Raw genomic sequence first — 20,597 nt, 5'->3', positions numbered from 1 at the left:
AGCAGGTGATGAGGCGGATGGGTGCCTGTTTCTAGCTCATTTTTTATGTCTGCTAAATGGCTAGCTGGGTGTGCCGTTGGTAGGGACTGGGAAAGTGGACCAAGTTGGGAGCAGAACAGGTCTTGAGACCACCTCAATGAGGAACACATGGTCTACTTTCCATCTCCTAGGACACAGATGATCTATAGTTTTCAAAATTAATAAGATTTTTAGTATAAACTCTCTCCCCCTTCATTGTATAATAAAGAATTTGCTTGGCCTTTGTCCTCAGTTACTGAGAGGGAAACTCTACTTGGAACTTCCCAAGTGACAAGAGTGTCTTTCTTATTCATGGTGGATCCCTCAAACCACACCTGAATTTATGTTGAGATTTGACCTTAAACCACACCTAAGTTTATACTGAAATTTGATCTCAGACTACACTTGAGTTTGTGCAGAGATTTGACTGACGGTGGAGGCTGACCATGCCAGAAAGACCAGCCATGTGATTAGACCTTGAGCTGGGTGATGTCAGCTTGATCTCCAGGGAGGGAAGAGGGGTTAGAGATTGAGTTCAACCACATGTCCCGTGATTTTAATCAATCATGCCTATGTAGTGAAACCCTAATAAAAACTCTAGACACTGAGATTTTGGTCAGCTTCCTGGTTGGTGAGCACATGGATGTGTGGGGAGGGTGACCTGTTCTGATTCTATGGGCAAAGGACACATATCTCAATTTGGGACACTCCCAGACCTCACCTTAATTTCATGTGGCTGGTCCTGATTTGTATCTTTTATAATAAAACTCTAATCGTAAGTATAATGTTTCCTAGTCATTCTAGCAAGTTATTTATTGAACCTGAGGGGGTTGTGGGAACCCCTGAATTTGTAGCCAGTTGGTCAGAAGTTCAAGTGGCCTGGGGACCCTGAGGCTTATGACTGGCATCCGAACTGAGGGCAGTCTTGGGGACTATGCCCTTAAACCTGTAGAGTGTGCATTAACTCTGGCTGGCATCAGAATTGCATTACAGTATTGTACTTTTGCGTGCCTGAGACTCCTTTTCCTCTCTGCTGTCAGTGCTACATGCTAAGTAGGGAATCATAAGTACAGAGCACTGGATTAGACACTGGAGTAATTGCACAGAGATAAAAGCCATTGTCCTATTACATACTGAACTGAGGTAGTCAGGGAAAGCTCTCTCGAAGAGGTGGTATTTTAGGTGGCCTTAAAGACTGGGAAGGTTTTGGAGAACTTAGAGAACAGTATTGTTGTATTCAAGGGGGTGTCCAATAGATTAGTATTGGCCCAGTTGGGAGAAAAAGCTGGAGAGGTAAGTCGAGGCTAGCTTGTGAAGGGTCTTGATTGCTAGAATAATCTTTGAGAATTTAAAGCTCAGTGGGGGAAGTGAGATGCACAGAACACACACTGAAAACACCCAAGAGGAAGAAGCCCACAGGAGATGAAGGGGCAGGCCACGCAGGAGGCAGTGTGGATGCAACAGGGAAAGAAATGGGAAGGGAGGGGATCAGCTTATAGGGAGGACACCCTAGGGCCGTGGCAGGGTCTGTTTAAAAGCCTACAGTTGGGGTCTCTAGGTCATGCACAGAAGTGCTTGGACAGTAGTGACAAGGATGGTGACTTGAAGGCCTGGGTATGGCAGAGTCACTGCTGGGTCTGGCTTCTAGTGGGGCTGTTGCCATCAATTGCCGAGGTGCATCTTGTCAGGGAGGGCCTGATTAGGGTCCTGGGCCAGCCTTTTCCCAAGGGCACTATATTAGTCTGCCAAGGCTGCCATAACAAAACTACCACAGACTGGGTGGCTTAAGCAACAGAAATTTATTTTCTCACAGTTCTGGAGCCTGGAAGTCCAAGATCAAGACAGGTTTGTTTTCTCCTAAGGCATCTGTCCTTGGCTTACAAACAGCTGCCTTTTTGCTGTGTCGTCCCATAGCCTTTTTTCTGTGTGTGGACCTTCCTGGTATCTCTCTCGTCTTAGAAGGACACCAGTCACATGGATTCAGGCCCCACTCTTATGACTTCATTTAACCCTAAGTACCTCTTTAAAGGCCCTATTTCCAAATATAGTCATACTAGGGCTTCAACATGTGAGTTTTGGGGGGACATAATCTATTACAGGTACCCAAAGTCATGTCACTGTTTTTTTTGTCCTCCCCCAGTGCCAACCTCAGACAAACTTAGGAGTGCCTTCTTTCCAGTCCAGAGGATTGGAAACTGGTCTTTAGCTAGCTGATGGGACTTAATCCCACCAGATTGGCCTTTACCCCTAGTTCATTCTAGAGTAGTTTCTTCAGTGCAAATGAAGTGTCCTTGGCGAAAGGAAGTTCCTAGTTTCTCCTGAGCAGAAGGAAATGGAGACTTAGCAGCTACAGTATTGTGAAAAGTATTCTAAAGCCAAATTGAAATAATTTGGAGACATTTAGAGTTTTGCAGACCAATATAGTAGTCACTAGCATGTGTGGGTGTTTTAAATTAATTAAAATTAAGTAAAATAAAAAATTCAATCCCTTAGTTTACTAGCCTTATTTCAGGTGCTCAATAGCCACACATGGCTAGTGGATACGGAACATTTCCATTATCACAGAAAGTTCTCTTGGACAGCACTGACCTAGAGATCAGTGGCTTACAACTCTGCCTGTGAATCAAAATTAACCTGTGGAACTTTAAAAAAATGCAGGTGTCTAAGCTCCACTTCAAGAGATTTTTGATTTGCGAGGTCTGAAGTGCATCCTGGTATTTTTCTTTAACAACATCTCTTGGTGCTACTGGAAGGCAGTCAAGGTTAAGGCAAGATTGCCCTCAGTGCCTTGAAGGCAAGGAGAGGGTCTCTTACCTTCCTTTCCTCAGGATGTAACCCTACACCTGGCACAAAGTACGTGTTTGGGGTAAACATACAAGTAATGCATGAGTCTTGTTTGCGAGCTACCCCAATGTGCCCATCCAGGAACATTAGTTTCTCTGGAGTTTGTTGCTTTTGCCTGGTGATGGTGATTTCAAGTTCTGGTTCAGAGGAGTGATGGAATCTCATCCCAACACACACAAACTCACCTTGGTAGAGACCAAGGCTGTGCTTGGGTGGGGACACTTCCTTCTGAGAGGTAGAGTGTGTTGGGGAAGAAAGAGAATATTCTTACCTCTTTTTTCCTCCTTACTCAAACAGGATGGCTTAGAGGAAGATAGAATCTTGAATTAGACCACTGTGTGGTTTCTCACTTTCATTTTTCAATTCAATAAACATTTATTGATGTCTGCTGTGTGTCATTCCCTGTGCTAGGCACTGTAGGGAGGGACAGAGGTGAATTAAATGATTCTTTGCCCTCATGTTGTTCACTGTCTAGTGCTGGGAGATACAGGCATATAATTATAGTATAAATCAAACTGAAAGCATGTTGTGAACAAGTTACAAATACAGCACTCCCGGCACACTGAAGAGGAAGTGATTAGCTCTCAGAGTTTGAGTAGGAGGTGTGTACCTTTGAGAGAGGGCGGTGATGTGAGATTTCTTATCAGTTGCTAAATCTTACCACCTCCATGGAGTGAATATTCGAAAAATGAGACTACTATGTCAGATATGTCCAAGAATTTCTCAGCCCCAAATGCAAGGGGCTCTGAGGCCAGGAATTAGGCAGTAGCCAAGGGTTGGGCGGGGTTCTGTGGGAGATGGGAAGTGGAACTTCCTCTCAGAATAGACCTATAGTCTGTTAACTTCCAGGATGGAAAACTGTAGCATATTATTTCAGGGAAGGCCTAGGTACTAGATCAAAAAAGACTGGAAATGCAGCCTGGGCATAGCTGGGGCGGAGAGGCTAGTGGTGGAATGGAAGAAGGGAATAGAGATTGTGGCCTATCCCAGGTTAAGTTTTGGCTCTTTGAATATTCTTGTTTAGGAGAATACAGGGGAGCTCTTTTCCATTTTTTCCTAGTGTCCCAAAGAAGTAAATAACTTCAACTGGAGCATGAGACATTGAGGTTAGACACACGGATAAACTTCCCAGCTTTGACCACCAGGTGATACAGAAATTACTTTTGCGGAAGACGAATTGCTTTTTTCTTCAGGGGCCTTAATGCCAGGCTGGCCTGAGCCCAAGCTGACCAGTCAAGGTTGAATTATAATGTATTTGGGGAAGCTTTCTCTCCCTCCTTGTTTTGGCTCTCACACTCTCACAAACAAGACAGAACAAACAAAACAGCTGCAGTAGAATTTTCCTGCGTGTCTTCTTGCCCCTTTTTCTGCCCGTACATCCTGCTTAAGGATCTTCAGCCTGATGTCAGTCTCCAGGCTGGGATTGCAGAGGGGATGGCCGAGAGCCCAGAACAGTCTTCCATGGTGGCCTGTGCCAAGCCAGGTTGCCATTTCCATTTTCATTAATTGAAGCAGCTTGACCCTGATCATTTCAGGCCAGCAATTTCCTGTCTGCTGGTTGGGAGTGTGTGGAGGACATGCCTTTGCAGGTCATTCTGTCCTTCCATCTACCTTGATGGTGCTAACTCCTCAACCAGGCTGCAAAAATGAGCATCCTATTGCAGTTCATGGGGAGAAGTCCAACCTCATACAAATGCCCAGCCTCACCTCTTGGGATCTCACACTTTTTGTCTTCTTAGGGAGGCCTTGGTGTCTACCCTCCAGCCTACCTGTTGTAATTTTGGCTTAGTTTTGGTTTTTTCTTCAGGTTTTAGGAACTTGCTGACTAATGCAGTTGCCTCTCAAAACCTCATGTGATGATACTTTCTGGTGTGGCCTGGGAGAAGAACAAGATGTCTTTGAGGGAAAGGTTTTGCTTTGGAACCCTGGAAAGCCACACAGTTGAGGGATCGGGGCATGAAGGCGTTGCTCTGAGCATGAAAGTGAATGTGTTTTGCTCCTTATCTAGCTGTAAGGAAGGTCCATGTGTCACCCTGTGAGTCACTGAGTTAGCATCATTTTGTTCCTCTATTTGGTAGTGTCACTTTGTAAGTACTATTCCAAGCAGTAGGGTAGTGTGTGCAGGTCTCAGTGTATTACATGCATTTGTGTACTTTTGTGATTCATGGGATCTTTTTTGTCTTTACATGTTTTATTCTTCCAGATGGACACTTGTGTAATTGAATGTGACCCATTTTTGCTGCTGTGTGTCTTTGTGTGTCTGTGGTATTCTTGTGTAGCCTCAATGTTTTCGTGCATTTTCAGGGGGCTCGTGCCTTTCTGAGTGTCCTCTGGCTCTGTTTGGGCGGGGGGAACAGGAGAAGGAGCCCATGGGGGGAGTGTGTTGGGAGGGGGTGTGCTGCAATCTGTGACTCGGAAAACAGATTTACAGAGGAGGCGAGCAGCCCGGGCGTGCGGAGCGTGCGGGGCGGGGGCGGGGGGCCGCTCTGGCCCCCAGCTCCTCCGCAATCCAATTAAATAACATTTAAATGCATAACCAGCCCGCGCGGCGATGAGGCTGGAGATTGGAGCGGGCTCGGCGGCGGGCCGCGCGGGCGGCGTTTTGTGGAGCTCAGCGATTCTGGCGGCAATTTCCCCGCTCGACGCGGCTTTTACGAGCCCGCTCCCGGCGCCGCGCCCGCTCCGCTGCGCCCCCCCCCCGCTCCCGCCGCTTCCCGCCACTCCCCGCCTCACACTTTCCCTCCCTCGCCTTCTCTGCAGCCTTCTGCTCTGGCCCTGTGCGTGTCTCTCCCTCTGCGACTCTGTGTCTCCATCTCGTTGGGGACACCTGTCTCCCTCCCTCCCTAACTGGCTGCTCCTGTGTCTCTAGGCCTCTTCCTTTTGGTCTGTCTCTCCGACTCCCTCTCCGTCCATTTATGCGTCTCTCTCTGGGTGTCTGACTCTCTCTTGCGCTGCCTGTCTCGGGCTCCTGCCATCTGTCAGCTTTTGCTTGCCTCGTTGCTGTTGCTGCCTCTGACTTTGACCCCCTTTTTCTGCCTGATGCTATCTCCACTTCTCTCCGGATCACCGTCTCATTACAGCTTCTGTTTCTCTTTGCTGCATCCTCCCACCCCCAAACCCTTTTCCCATGACCCAAAGACCTCGCCACACCAGTCCACCCCGCCACCACCCCCAAATCCTCAGCCTCCTTCCATGCAGGTGCCGGTGCGGGAGGCTTGCAGACTGGGAACAGGAGGAAGGGCGCAGGAAGGAAAGGAAGCTTAGATTAAGAAGACGTGGAGGCCGGGCGCGGTGGCTCACGCCTGTAATCCTAGCACTCTGGGAGGCCGAGGCGGGTGGATCGCTCAAGGTCAGGAGTTCAAGACCAGCCTGAGCAAGAGTGAGACCCCGTCTCTACTAAAAATAGAAAGAAATTATATGGACAACTAAAATATATATATATATATACAAAAAATTAGCCGGGCATGGTGGCGCATGCCTGTAGTCCCAGCTACTCGGGAGGCTGAGGCAGTAGGATCGCTTAAGCCCAGGAGTTTGAGGTTGCTGTGAGCTAGACTGACGCCACGGCACTCACTCTGGCCCGGGCAACAGAGTGAGACTCTGTCTCAAAAAAAAAAAAAAAAAAAAAAAGAAGACGTGGAGAGGGTGCACTTACTGTGGGTGGCCCTAGGCCCAGGAACAAATGTGTCATGAGTGAATGACGATGACAGACCCATTCTTCCTTACATCCTTTAAGAGTAGAGCAGGGGGCCGGGCGTGGTGGCTCACGCCTGTAATCCTAGCACTCTGGGAGGCCGAGGCGGGTGGATCGCTCAAGGTCAGGAGTTCGAGACCAGCCTGAGCGAGACCCCGTCTCTACTAAAAATAGAAAGACATTATATGGACAACTAAAAATCTATATAGAAAAAATTAGCCGGGCATGGTGGCACATGCCTGTAGTCCCAGCTACTCGGGAGGCTGAGGCAGTAGGATCGCTTAAGCCGAGGAGTCTGAGGTTGCTGTGAGCTAAGCTGACGCCACGGCACTCACTCTAGCCTGGGCAACAAAGTGAGACTCTGTCTCAACAAAAAAAAAAAAAAAAAAAAAAAAAAAAAAGAGTAGAGCAGGGGATTATCGACAGAGTGGAGTGATTTTTTTCAGGAGGTCCACAGGAGTGCTAGGGAGATGTGATTCCATCAGGGCTTAAGGCTTTTTGGAGGTTAGGATGGAGAGGGGTATTTTCTGCAGGCCCCCAGAAGGAGATCCCCTGAACTCCTGACACCAGGTGCAGAGGAAGACTGAGGACGCAAGCCATTTTGTGGCTTGTGCGGGACCTGACTCCCTTGTCTCCTCTTCCCTTCACTCCCTTTCTTATCCCTGCTCAGGCCCCCCAACATATGGAGCCTGCCATTTACCAGATGCTACATGCCCGTGCAGATTTCTGGAGGAAAAGCTTTCCTAGCAAAGAGAACAGCAAGGGCAGAGGCCCGCACGTGAGCACGGCTGCTGGTTGGAGCAACAGCGATGAGGCCGATATGGCTGGAGCAGAGAAAGTAAGGGAAGAGAATAAGCGATGAGGTCGGAGAGGTTACGGGGAGCCAGATCATGCAGGGTAGTAAGTTGCAGTACAGCTCTAGCTTACACTGCGAGTGAAACGGGGAGCTACTGGAGGGTTTCCAACAGGGGAATGACACAATCTGCCTTGCATTTTTACAGAAAACTCTTACTGCTGCATTGAGAACAGATTGAGAAAACAAGGGCAGAAGCAGGGAGACCAGTTAGACGCCTATTTCAGTACCAGATAAGAGGAGATGGGGGCCTGGTACCTGCGGCACCAGGGAGATGGCAGTGGAGGTGGTGACAAATTCTGGATAGACTTTGCAGAGAAAACCAAGGGATTTGCCGATGGGTCAGATAGAGGGTGTGAGAGAAACAGAGGAGCCAAGAGTAAGACCAAGGATTTTTGGCCTGAGTGACCAGAGCAATGGATTTGCTATTAATTGATACAGGGGAATACTGCAAGGGGAGCTAGTTTTGGGAGTAGTATCAGTTTGGACATGTTAGATGCCTGTTAAGCATCCAGGTAGAGGTGGTTAGTAGGCAAATAGATGCACAAATCTGTAGTTTAATGGTCCAGGCTGGAGATCGGAATTTGGGCATCATTAGTGCCACTGGATGAGAGTCCCCAAGGAGTGAATGCAGATAGAAAATGAAGGACATCCAGTAACAGAGTCTAGGCACTTCAATATTTAGAAGTTGTGGGGGTGCATTAATCTGTCATGGGATTAAAAAGAAAAAATAAAGAAGTCATGAGGGTACATATATGTGAAAATGCTGGGACATCAAGGGAGGAGGATTTGAGGAAAAGATGTGGCTTGATCATTCTTCTTCATTGCCAGCTGCCCTGGTGGCTAGGCCCTCAATGGCTGGTAACTAGATGGTCCCAGTTCACTCACAGGGCCACCGCCTCATTCCACTCCAAACTCCACACAAAGGCCAGGCTGACCCCATCATGCCACCCCTGTGCAAGAACCTACAGGGATTCCTGAAGCTCAGCATTCTGGTCTTAGGGCCAGGGAAAGAGAATTGGGGTTTGAGGAGACCTGAAGATCTTGGTTCACCTTTACTGCTTTGTCAGTAGGGGAACTGAGGTCTTGAGAAATAGTGAATTTGTCCCAGGTCCCTCTACCAGGGCTCCTAAAACAGTTGAGTGCTATTTATACCACACCACACTGCCTTTTATATTGCCAACCAGCAGCAAATGCTTACTGAGCACCTGATTGTACCCACCATGTACAGAATGGCAAGGGAGGACTCTAGGGTGGCCAACAGAAATGGAAGATATGCTATTCTTGCCCTCAAGAAACTCGAACTAAGTACTCTTAAATAATGTTCCTATTCTTTTCCCATCTCTTTGCTTTCATTCGTTATGACTTCCCAACATGGACATTCCTCTTTCCCACTCTATGCCCTAGGTATTTCCTTCACTGCAAACCTTACTCTGACCCATCCTTCCAGAACCCCTTCCCAGATCACCTTTTGTTACCCTAATCCACCAGGTAGCTCAGGCCCCAACCCAAGCCTCAGTTGTCATCTTTTCCTCTCTCCCTTGTCTCATGCCCAGTTCATATACAAGTTCTCCTGGCCTTATCATCAAATATATCCCAGCTCTGACCACACCATCTCACAGTCCTGGCCAGGTCATTGTTTCTCTTGCCTGTGCTGCTGACCACTGTAGCCCCCTAACTTGTTTCCTCTGTTTGTCCCCCGACAGTCCATTCTCCACACTGTCGTCATGTCCGCCTGAAGCCTCAGCATTGAATCCAGAGTCTAGGTGCTTCTGACCACTCTTATGTCCTCTATGCAAGTCCCTCTGCTTTTTGGTCACTCTTCCCCCAGGTGTGACCTATCTTCTCCCCTCTCAGACCCTGGGGTGGAGGATGCTGGAGGGGCCTGGGTTGTCCTTTGTTGATAGAGGATGGCTGAGGACCGCTGTCATGGGAGGCATCCCAGTGGGAGTTGGGGGGGGGGGACATTGGGCTATCCTGGAGGTGGCACTTAATGAGGAAGTCCAGAAGTAAGGTTGACTAGGTTTCTGAAATGGGGGGACATTCGGGGAGTCTGTCTTAGACTCACTCTTCCTCGTTTCCATCTTCTGTTTCTTTCTGTTCAGCATTCTCCCTTGTTCTCATTGCTTTTTCTCTTCTGTCTCCCTGACTGTCTTTGCACGGGGCGTGGGGTGGGTGGGAGTAGAAAGGATCCCTCACCAGCCTCAGGGGCTTGAGAGATTCTCCAGCCAAATGCACCCCTGTTCCTGACCCAAACCTCCGTCCCGCTCTGGCAGCTGGGCTGAGACAGCCCAGGTGGGGAACATTCATCTCATCCTCTCCAGCCTGGGCACCTTGTCTGAATTATTTCCCATTTTATCCCTAATGCCTAGTATAGCACTTTGCACACACCAGGTACTTATTAAATATTGAGCCAGGTAGAGTGGCTCACCTGTAATCCCAGCATTTTGGGAGGCCAAGGCAGGAGGATCACTTGAGGCCAGGAGTTGGCACCAGCTTGGACAACTCGGTGAGACCCTGACTCTACAAAAAATAAAAAATGAGCCAGGCATGGTGGCACGTGCCTGTAGTCCCAGCTACTCAGAAGGCTGAGGCAGGAGACTCTCTTAAGTCCAGGAGTTCGAGGCTGCAGTAAGCTATGATCGCACCATGGTACTCCAGCCTGCGTGAAAGAATGAGATCCTGTCTACATTAAAAAAAAAAAAAAAAAAAAGGAAGAAAGAAAAAAAATACCCAGCTCTATGGTATCAGGAAGCCTAGAAGCACCTGCAGCGTCTCCCATGACAGTCTCTCTCTCAAAGGCCCCATCCCTGACTTGGGGAAGTGGGACTCTGAAGGTGTCAGCCATCTCCCTATCCCTGATTGGCTCCTTACTCCTGGGAACATGTGAGTCACACAAGAGAAAGCTTGGCAGAGAACAGGTTGGGAGTTTTCATTCAATTCATGAAACTATCCAGACTGCCTTTCAGCACACAGGTGAACAAGAGCCAGGGGGCCCATCTGGTGGCGGGGAGACAACTTGCATGAGTGAGAGAAGTTAGAATTTCAGTTTGACCCTGGAGGAGGATGGAGAGAGCTTTGAGAAGTATAGAGGGCCCTGGAAGTGGTTGAGAGAGCATTCCAGGCAAAATGGGCTGGAAGCAGGATGGTTCAAGGCATTTTCCTTGAACCATAAAGGGACCAGTAGCTGGGGAGAGGGGGTGTGACAGAGGAAGGAGAAAGGGTAGGAGCTCAGTGTAGGTCTGTGTTAAGGAGGGCTTCACATGCCAGTTTGAGCAGTCAGTACTTTGGTGTGGATGCAGGTTTGTTTTGTGTGCATTGGGGAGCCATGGGAGGGAGTTCCTTGGAGAAATACTTGTATTTGGAAGAGGTGCTTCTGGGGAGGTCTCTGCCATCTGTTAGTTTACCTGCCTATAGGTGGGGCCCTTCTCTGGGTTGTCTTGTCAGTCTGTCTCTACTCACTGGCAGCTCGATCAGGCTTTGAAAGTGAAAGAATGTTCCCTGGGTTGGGGAGGAGCTGGGGTGGTGGTTTTGGTTACTGTTTGTTTTCCCTGTGGGAGAGAGCTAGAATAATTTTATTCCATGGAAAGTTTTGTGAGCTTCTGCTCACAGGTTCTTTTGCCTCCAGGTTCTTTTGCCTAGAAGCCCCTGATGAGAGCAACCTATGCTTCAGGTAAGGGAGAGGGAGGGAAAAATAAGGAGGTTGTTTTTTCATGGTGGAGGAGCAGGTAACAGCATCACTGGTCCATGCTGGTGCACTTCGACCTCCCTGCCCAGGACTGTGCTCCAGTCTGATGTCCCACCAACCACTCAAACCCCCCTCAATGTCAGTGTTTCCAGATCTGGGAGTGGGTGCCCCTGGGCATATCACCAATGCCAGGTGCTTCATGGCTTTTCCTGCTTAGATACCTCTAGTGCTGGCCAGACCCGGTGTCAGCCTTCCTAAGAACTAGCTTAAGTTTGATACCTATGTATTTCACACACAGGCATGTATGGGTGTAGACTTTTTTTGCTGGCCGCTGGGGAAGGGGCAGCATTTTTGTGACTATCTGTGGGAGGGAGCCTGGCTTACAAGTCTGGGGTTTTCTCTGGCAAGGGTCCATCCCTTTCCTCCTTGTATGTCCCCCGTCCCTGGTGTCTGAGGTCGCTCTCTTACTTGTGCTCGTTCTTCCTGCAGCCTTGACATTGTGCCAACAGGGAGGGCAGATTTTGTTTCTGTGGGAGAGTGTGGGATATTATTTTCATTTGATTTATTTTGGTTCCTGATGATCCCCGTGCTGATGTGCTAACGAGCAGAAGCAGCCAGGCGCGGCCATCACCAGCATTGCGTGGAAGGTGGGTAGACTGGCTGGCAGGGACTCAGTCCCAGACAGGTGACTTAGGAGTGGGAGCAGGGCTGAAAACAGGCCCAGGGCTGTCACTGACACCTCAGAGTCGGTTTCTCAGCTCTGGGACAACGTTGTGTGGGCCCTTCCTTTCCCTGGGTCTCATGGCCTCTGACTTTGATATTCTTCGGTGCCCATAAGCTCTTTCAGCCTGGAGTCCTTCCAGTTTTTCTGTAGCAAGCACATCTCAGGCAAAGTCTTCTCAAACTTGTAGAGCAAATAGAAAAGTCTGTGTCCTTAATATTGATCACGTCTTTTTTTTAAATTTTAATTTTAATATTTAGCTGTTTATTTTGAGCATCTGTGTGCAGATGGGTGGAGGCCGAAAAAGGCATCCGCCTTGCTCATGTCTTTGCTGCATGACACATAGTAGGTGCACAGTGCCCTTTTGCTGTAGGTGAGGTTTTTAGCTACTGCCTGGTTTCATTATTTTCAGTGTTAGGAAGCCGAGGGCTAAGTTGTAGCTTCCCCTGCAGTAACCGTCCATTCTTAGGTTTCCTTTCCAGGGACATTTGCTCACCCCCACTTCTTTGTTCCTGTTATTTTATAGGTATTTTAATGGTTCTGTTATATCTGTGTCTTATATAGTAGGTCATTTCAGATCTTTTTGGCAGGAGTGTGGGAAAAAACAGCAGCTCTGAAGATATCGTCACATTTCACATCAGCTCCTGGCTGATTTCTTTCGGGTTGCTACCTGCCAACTGGCCCCTGGGTGAAGGTGCAGCTGGTCATACGCAATCACACTAGGTCCCGTTGGTCACTGGGCCGGGTGGGGGTGGAGGTGAGTGTGCCTGGAGAGCGAACCAAAAGCCAGCTTGAAGTTTGATGAGGCAGCAGGGCTGAAAGAGAGGAATTAGGGAGGACTTGAGCAGATGAGAGGATAGAAACAGAGTCAAGGCAAGACAGCAGGGATCAGAGAAGGGGCGAGGAGGGCGGGGCATAGGAGCTAACGTACCTGCCATTCTGGGCCTCAGCTTGTCATCTGGAAAATGGGGATAATGGGGTTGTTGTTAGGAATGAGAGCGTTAAGACACGTGAAGTGCTTAGCAGGTAATAAATATACAACTTTGGTAATAATGAGTGGGGGTGATACTGCCTACTGCACAAGGGTTGTGTTGAGACTGGGGCTTCTCAAACACTTCGTAGACTGCAAAATGCTTTCGCTGCTGTTATGATTATTCCACTCTTGCGGTTCTTTCAGCCACTGTCCTGTCTTCATGCGGATGAAGGGGGAGCTGCCAAAAGGAGGTGTGGACCCCTGGGTTTCCTTCCTCCTCCTCTCACCGCCTGGTGAACGGAGTCCAAACCCCTCACCCTCCCTGCTGCCTCGTGTGCCCTCGGGCTTGCCCGAGAGAAGGTAGAGGCTGGCAGGAGTGGCGCAGGAGGGAGGCCAGGGGGAAGCCAAGCTGCAAATGAAAGCTGGGGAGAGAGCAGCAGAGCGCGCCTGGAATCGCATTTGCATAACGAGCCCAGCCTTGCAGCTCTGGCTCGCTGTTCTTCCAGACAGGGATCTTCCCCTTTGTCTCTCAGTCTGTGCTCAGGACTCTTGCCTTCTTTTTCTCTCCTGGCCGCTGCCTCTTATTTCTTTTGCCCCTTAATACTCCCTGCATCCCCCTGGGCTCCCTTCTCCCTCTTCCACATCCCTGACTTCTGCTCTGAGCTTCATTCATTTTTCCTCTTGTGTCCTGCGTCCTCCGTCTCCTTGCATGTCCCCTTCTCTGCCGTCCATTTCTGCCCCAGTAGGTTCCCCTCCACCCCTCTCCCCAGCTCCCCCTTTGCCTCATTTCCATGCTATCCCCCTTTCCTCTTTTTTTTTTTTTTTTTTGGCTGCAATTCTCCCATCTTTTCTCTTCCCGCAGCTTCTAGGTTCCTCTTAACATGTTCTGGCTCCCTTTCTCCTCACTGACCCCTCTGTCTCCCCGGGGCAGCCTTCGCCCTGCCCTCCTCCCCTCCTGCCTGTGTTTGGAGATAGACTTGCCTGTCAGCTGCCCTGCTCCGATTCCGAGGGCTTAGTGCCTAGATCCAGGGTCCGCTGCACAGCCCTTGTTGGTTCACTTGATGAAATAACAGTAATAATGAGATTAAAATTTAATGAGTGCTTCCTGTGAACAAGGCACCACTAAATACTTTATCTATGTACGCTCTCATGTTATTCTCTCAATAGACCTGTGAGGTGAATATTATTATCCCCATTTTACAGATGATGAGGAGAGTCAGGCTTAGAGAAGTTAAATGATTTGCTGAAGGTCTCTGGGTTAATCAGCGCTGGGACTCGAATGCGGGCCTTCCTGCTAAGAAGCCTGCGCTGTTAACCACAGGGATCCACACTGGCCCTGGGAGAAACAGGGTCCCCCTGTTTCTTTAAACATCATCTTGGTACCCCCAGATTCCTCCAAAGGTCATTTGGTCCCTTCTCCTTTCTCTGCACGAGACCAGATCCAACCTAGCCTCGAGAGCTCATTCTGTGTGACAGTGCTACCGATTACATATTGCCAGGAATGGATTTAAGCACTTTATTTATATTATCTCATTTAATCATCTTAATAACTGTATGAGGTAGCTACTGTTCTCATCCCCATTTTACAGATGAAAAAACTGAGGCACAGGGAAGTCAAGCAACTTGCCCATAGTCACACAGTTAATAAGTGGGAGAGCCAGGATTTGAGCCCAGGCATTTTGGCTCCAGGGAGCCTGCCCTCCTGTGAGTGACACTGATTCCCACAGCTCCTGGGAAAACAGGTTTTGGTCTGTCACCCATGGTTACTAGCCCAGTTGCTTTGAGCCACTCTTGTGGGCCATTCTCAAGCCCTTGGCTGTAGCCTATTTTTGTGGGCACAGCCACTGTGGTATAAACTCTGCCACCAGCACTGACAGCCCTCAAGATCTGGTCAGGCCACCGGCCCTAATCGGTGCCTGAGGGGATTTATAGGCGGCTGCCCCCCGGGAGCAGGGACAAGTGTTTTCCTCTCCAGCTCTGCTGTGCAGCCTTCCAGCCCGACAGCTCCCTCGTTCCGGCCCATCACAGCAGCTGATTTACCTCCGTGGCTGGGGGATTTAGCTGCTGTGTCCTGGCTCCTACTATAAATTCCCGGGCAAATAACTGAGCTCTGCATCAAAGCTGCCGACAGGGGAGCGAGTAGAAGCAGATGGCCACTTTGGCCGTGGGGTGGGAAGGGCAGGGGCAGTTGGGGAAGGCTCCAAGGCTTTCTTGTCCTCCCTGGCCACAAAGCCAGGCTGCACCTTGTTCAGGCCCATGGAGTTCCCCCTCACCTTTCAGAGGATTTATTATAACTGCCTCGTCCCGGCATCTCCCAACCCTAGGCACCAGCAGGTTCTGGTAGATGTCAAGACTTTTTTTTAGTTTTTTATTTTATTCTTTTGAGACAGAGTCTCACTCTGTCCCCCTGGGTAGAGTGCAGTGGCATCATTGTTGCTCACTGAAACCTCAGAATCCTGGTCTCAAGGGATCCTCCTGCCTCAGCCTCCCGAGTAGCTGGGACTACAGCTGGCCACTATGCCTGGCTAATTTTTCTATTTTTAGTAGAGACGGGGTTTTGCTCTTGCTCAGGCTGCTCTCAAACTCCTGAGCTCAAGCGATCCTGCCTCGGCCTCCCAGAGTGCTAGGATTACAGGCGTGAGCCACCACCCCACCTTGGATGTAGTCTCATCCCTGCTACCCCATTTGAAGTCTATTTGCCTCTGACAGCACCAGAGAGGAGAGAACTGACTGCTATCCTGGGTTTGAGCAAGTTTCCAAGAGTTGAGCACTGCTCGGTTTTCCGGGAACCTGCACTGCACATATTGGACATGGGTAGGTTCTGCTCTCCTGAGAGACGGTCAGATGGAAGCAGGAAGTACTAAGGACTTCTCAGTGGAAAGGATTAGAGGACCCTAGAATGTAGGAGGCCTGGAGTGAGGGCTGAAGAAAACCTCCAGAGTCAGGGTGAATGAACCCCAAAGGATAGCAGTGCTACTTCCTAGAAGTGAAGGAAGGAGGGTTGTGGTAGCCATGGTTGGACTCCAAAGCCTTTCACATGTGGCTCAGGGGCAGGATATGGCTGCTCAAGGGTCCACACTAGATCTGAGGGTGAGATGGGGCTGGCGGGGGGGGGGGGGGTCATTGTCCTGTCACTGCTCCCTGTTTCCCTGACCCCCTGCCACACCCTCTTTGACTCCTTCAAGGCTTCTCCTGCCGCCGCCCGCCCGCCGGTCCCCTCTGCTCCTTTCTGTTTGCTGTGCCGTCCCCCACAGTGCTGTCTCCCCGTACCCAGAGAGCACTTCCTTCACTCCACTGATCAGCCAGCGGTGGTGGGATTGGGCTGAAGCTCGGGGCTCTAGTTCTGCTCCCCAGAACCTCACTTGGCCTGGAGCCTGTCCCTAGTGTCCGTGCCATTTTGTTCTTCTACTCCTCATTTATCTTCCCCATTCCCCCCACCCCCACGGCTGCCTCCGCCTGGGAGATTACAGACACTGAGTCAGCAGCCAGCTCCTGCGTTCTGCTGACAGGGGACTTTCTGCCTCCGAGGGCTCCTTGGTGGGACCAGGGCCCTTCTTGGGGCCTGAGGATTTGGGGTGGGGGAAAGTCAGGGCTGGGGAGAAGAACAGGTAAATGGAGAGGGAGATGAAGGCAGAAGGTAAAGGAGAGAGGAGGCAATATGGAGAGGTAAAGGGCAAGGTGCAGGGGGGAATCAGAAGAAGACCATATAGGAAAGATGGAAGAACAGTGAGGGAAGTGGAGAGAAGAGCAGAGGGCAGGGAGATGGGAAGGAGCACAAGGGTTTGTACAAGGCAAACCCAGGCCGCGGCCCTGTTCTCTTCCCTCCCCTGTGCCCGGGCAGGCCCCTTGGAGGCCCAAGTTCACTGGGACTCGGCTGAGGGGTGCAGGCTGGGCCCTCTGGCCCTGGGTCTGGGGCTCTGCCTTGCGCCCCCCTCTCTGCCTCTCACGTGGTGGTTTGTACTTCATCTTGTTTGCGGGGCGGCTGGGCCTGCTCTCGGGGTTTAATGATCTGTGCCATTATTTATAGCTTTGCGCGCCGAGAAACACACTGAATTTATCGCTTGCTTCTATAAATAACCCTGGCAAACGGGTGCCCAGGGAGGAGGGTGGGAGGAGGAGGGAGAAGGGAAGAAAGGAGAGGTGGGGGGGAGGGCAGGGGAGGTCTCTGTGGACGCTGTCCCCAAAATGGGGTGATGTGGTGCACAAGGACAGTGGAGGCTGGCAGGACTGTTTCAGTGTTGGTGTGTGTCTAAGTACAAGTTAATATAAACAGGACAGGATGTGCTCCTGTGAGGAGGAGCATGAGTGTTTGCTTGTTTCTGAGGGCATGTGTGAGTTGACTTTGTGCTACTGTTTGTATTTGTCTCTGGTGCCACGTTGGTGGCAGTGAGATTGAGAAAGAAATGGCTAGTCTGTGTAAATGGATGTCCGGGGGGCTGGGAGGCAGAGGTGAGGGAGGGGACTTGGCTAGAGTCCAGGGTCCTTTCTCTGTTGTTGGGGTGACGGACAAAGACTACAGTGAGACTGTTTTTCTGGGTGTTTGATGACAGAGGTGACAAGATGAAGAAATGAGGCCTGAGGAAGCAGGCTGTGAGTAAGTCTGTCTGTCTGTGTGTCAGCTGGGCCAGTGGCAGTGAAAAGGCTCCCAGCCGTCTTGGAGCAGGGGTCAGGGTCACCTGCTCCGGGATCCAAAGGGACCTTGGCTTTTGGGCTTGGTGGATGGATGGGCAGTGGCGGGGGGTGGGGTATGCAGTTGTCCTCAGCACTCCTCACAGGACCCTGAGCTGGGGTGGGAGTGGCGGCTCCCCTAGGCCTGTCTGCCCAGCGCTGTGGCCTGCTGATTGCACTGTGCCTGCCCTTGGCAGGCCTTTGTCCCCGCCATAGGCTCCTCACCCACTCCCCCAGCACTGTCCAGGGCAGGTCTTGGGGAATGGGCTCTGCCCGGCCAGAGGGCAGTGGCCCTGCCTCCTCCCTGTCCCTCTGCCCGCAGCCTCCTGCTGCTCAGTGCACCACACAGAGCCCGGAAGTGCTCTGCATCTATAATGAGGGCATTTGCATAGATAACGAAGAACCTTCACAGGTGTTGGCAAAGCCACCCTCCTCTTTTCCCTTTCTTCTCTCCAGCCAGCTGCTACCCTGACCTGTGGCTCTGGGGGTGGAGGGGTCCCTGCCTACCCAGCTGGGAGATGTGCTGAGGGGTCCTAGGCACAGGTGAGTTGCAAGGCTCCCCTCCCTGGGTCAGAAACAGTCAAGGTGAAAGCCCATTGTGTCAGCGTGCACGGACTAGCCCAGCAATATGTGCACACGTGTGACCATGAGCCTGTGCACACGCACAGAAAGAAGGCACAAGGTCAACACGCTCACCTCTGCCCAAATGCACTGCAGCACGTGGTAGCACACCCTGGTCAGTGCAAGTATGCAAAACACGTCCCAGGCTGCACCCACGCTGACGCTCGAATGCGCCATGCACACGGCTGCCAGCACATGCTCCTTCACGCTTACATCCTGGCACTGGTGCAGGCAATTAGAGAAAAATGCACCTGCACCAACTCCTCCTCCCTCCAAACAGGGTGGCCTCCCTCCCTCCTTCCCTTTCTTCCTCATGGAGTCATCAGCCCTTATCCAGGCTAGAGAACTCCCCCTACCCTACCTTCCCCGCATTCAGACCTATTGAGTACACAAGAGGCCATTTTCCCTTTTAAAAAAGAGTTAGAGGGGCGCTTACACCCAGATAAATGACATTGAAGGGGAAGAGAAAGTGCCAAGGCCAGGGTGGCAGGCAGGGCTCAGGTTAGGAACTGAGGGCAGGTGGAGAGATGTCTGGGGAGGAGCAGCGCCAGGGGCGCTGAAGTCCCCACAAGGTCATTCTCAGGTTATCCCCAGCCCTGGACTCTCCTGCTGCAGACCAGCCAATCCCCGGCCCTGAGGCCTCCCCACACCCTCCTGTTGGTCCTGCTGAGCCATGTGACTCTCCCCCTCTCTGGCAGCTGCCCCGATGATGGATGCAGCTGCTCAGCTGTACCTGTTGGGGGACAGGGACTGCGCAGCTCCTAATTACCTTCTTCTCCAGTGGGGGCTGCGGGCTGGGGGCTGGGCACTGGGCTGTGTGAGGCCCCCTCTCCTCCACTGGGGCTGGGGCTGACATCCTGAGCTGCAGCCGGGCCTGGAGGCAGGCATCCCCTGAGCTGCCATGGGGTGATGGGGATGTGGGGCACTGGCCTGGGTGTGGAGTGGGCGGCACGCTTCTGGAAGGCTGAGGGAGGGAATGAAAGCACAGCACAGCCACAATACCAGTGACCTAGGAAGCTGGGATAGGACATTAGATAAATGACCTTTCTCTAAGTTCTTCCCACAGAGGGCAAGATTCAGCTTAAATATCATGGAGAACTTCCTAGCAGTCAGGATGAGATACACTTGAGCAGAAATTTGGGGATAGAGGTTTGGAAGGCTGCTTAGAAGGTGAATCAGATCACCCTTTTTCTGCCCAGTTGTTGGCTCATGGCAAACAGCTGCAGAAGCAGCAGGCTGGAGTTAGAGCAGGGGGGCTGGAGGTAGAACTTGGAATGATTTCTTCGAGAGGTGGGTTGGGTGACATTGAAATGGACATTTGAGGAGGTTGTCACATATCAGTGTGGGATGCTCCAGATCTGGGCTGGCTTGGGGAGGGATGGGGAAGACCTTGGGATTGTAAAGATGACAGAACTCCTCCAGACTCCTCCGCGGGGGCACCAGGGTCTCTGAGGGCAGAGGCATGTGTTCAACAGTTCCCCAGTGCAATGGGATGCCCCGGGGGGAGAGTGTGCTGGGCTGCAGGTGAGCAGACAGGTGATTTGGGAATGGGAAGGGGACCCCCACAAGATTTGTTCTGATTCTGAGATCCTTTGAACCCCCCAAATTAGGATTCTCCACAGGTTTCAAGAAGGGAAACCAGCAAACAATAGGCAGGGAGCTGGCGAACAGTGCCAGGCATCCCGGCTGCCAGTCCCTTCTCCCTGGGTGGCAGTGGATACAATGACGTAGCTATGATCTTGCTAATCACCATTAATTGATACTGTATGTCACAGTAGTGACAACCCCACCAAGATTCCTTAGTGACAGTTTTCCCATTCTGAGGGGTCTCTTGGCTGGGGGAAGAGGGAGGAGGGGTGGCCTGAGCCCCTTTGCACCCCTGGTCCCAACAGAGGAAAAGTAAAACAGCTGTCCAGGTAAGGCAGGTCTCCCTTGACTTCAGACAGTATCTCTGGTGAGGAGGGCAGTGAGCAGGAAGGCAGGACAGGTAGACTCCCAGTGCTCCCCAGCAAGTCCTCTTCTGAATGGCCCCCCTCTCCCATCTCTACTTATGTCTCTCCAGGGCCTTTTCCCCAGTTAGCCCCCTCTCTGAGTTTACATGGGTCTCAACTGGTTGGGCTGTCCTCCCCAGCAGTGTCCCTTCTGTCCCCCATTACCTGACTCCTCTGTGCCCTTCTGAGCTCACCAGGCCATGGGATGGTCAGCCCTTGCCCCAGTGCCCCTCATGCTTGCCTTGGGTGTCCTTCACTATTGCCATGAGAGTTGGGGCAAGTGTCGGGTAGAGAGATGCTCACTCTGCTCCCAGGTGTGTGGACGTGTCCCTGCCTCTGCTTCTAGGACGGTTTCTCCGTGTGCGTGCCGGGGGTGCCGGGCATACGGAGTGTCTGAGGGAGGTGGCTGTGCTCTTGCCCGCTCAGGATGGTTATGAGGGAGAGACAGAAGGGGTGGGGAACTGGTGATCCATCATCTCCCCACCAGCGCGGACCAGGGCAGTTCTGTGAAACCAGGCTTTCCTGG

Source organism: Eulemur rufifrons, chromosome 16, assembly GCF_041146395.1.
Source record: "Eulemur rufifrons isolate Redbay chromosome 16, OSU_ERuf_1, whole genome shotgun sequence".
Lineage (NCBI taxonomy): Eukaryota > Metazoa > Chordata > Mammalia > Primates > Lemuridae > Eulemur > Eulemur rufifrons.
This window is presented reverse-complemented; position numbering follows the sequence as displayed.